Source organism: Frankliniella occidentalis, unplaced genomic scaffold (genome assembly GCF_000697945.3).
Source record: "Frankliniella occidentalis isolate FOCC.00 unplaced genomic scaffold, Focc_3.1 Scaffold38, whole genome shotgun sequence".
NCBI classification, from domain to species: Eukaryota; Metazoa; Arthropoda; class Insecta; order Thysanoptera; family Thripidae; genus Frankliniella; species Frankliniella occidentalis.
The window spans coordinates 546,620-547,186 of record NW_026267168.1 but is presented as its reverse complement, the minus strand read 5'-3'; the positions used below and the strand labels follow the sequence as shown (position 1 = coordinate 547,186).

Here is a 567-nt window from a genome sequence, read left to right as displayed (position 1 = left end):
TTACTCATGTATAGTTATATGTATGTTAAGTGTAAGTAAGTTTAAGTTTGTAAGGTATCATCTGCTAAAAATGACCCGAACAAACGAGACCGAAACAAAGGTCTCGCATCTCGTGAGCGTCGGATTTGAGGCGCACTTTCGGCGCACATGAAGCAGTAACACGGCCCGGCTTGGAGGAGCAGAGAGGCTATCGTCGCGCGCCTTTCAGGCTGGTCTCTAAATGTCAGTGGGCTGCGATACTGCCCGGTCGGTGCGCGCGGGATTTCCCCGCCGCCGCCGCCGCCGCCGCCCCGCGGGAGGCAGGACCGGACTGCTTTGCATTGATTTGCATGCGTGTGTGAGTGTGTGTGCGTGTGTGTGAGCGTGTGAGTGCGCCTGTGAGTGTGTGTGAGTGCTGGAGAAGATGAGGCGCAGTCCCCCCCCAGCGTGCCACACCCACCTGGCGGAGGGACGGACCAGCAGCCGAACGTGTTTACTTGTGCCGGGGATCGGCTCGGGCGGCTGGTTTGGGCGGCAACAACGGCGACTGCCGCCGACAACACGATCCACCAGAGGCTGTATGGGGGG

General features: G+C 59.3%; 1 protein-coding gene across 1 annotated transcript in view; it reads left to right on the top strand.

The window, feature by feature from the left end:
- The window catches only part of LOC113213218 (N-alpha-acetyltransferase 25, NatB auxiliary subunit), an 11,703-nt gene that overhangs the window by 6,592 nt on the left and 4,544 nt on the right, over positions 1 to 567 (top strand). The gene's annotated exons all lie outside the window — the stretch shown is intronic.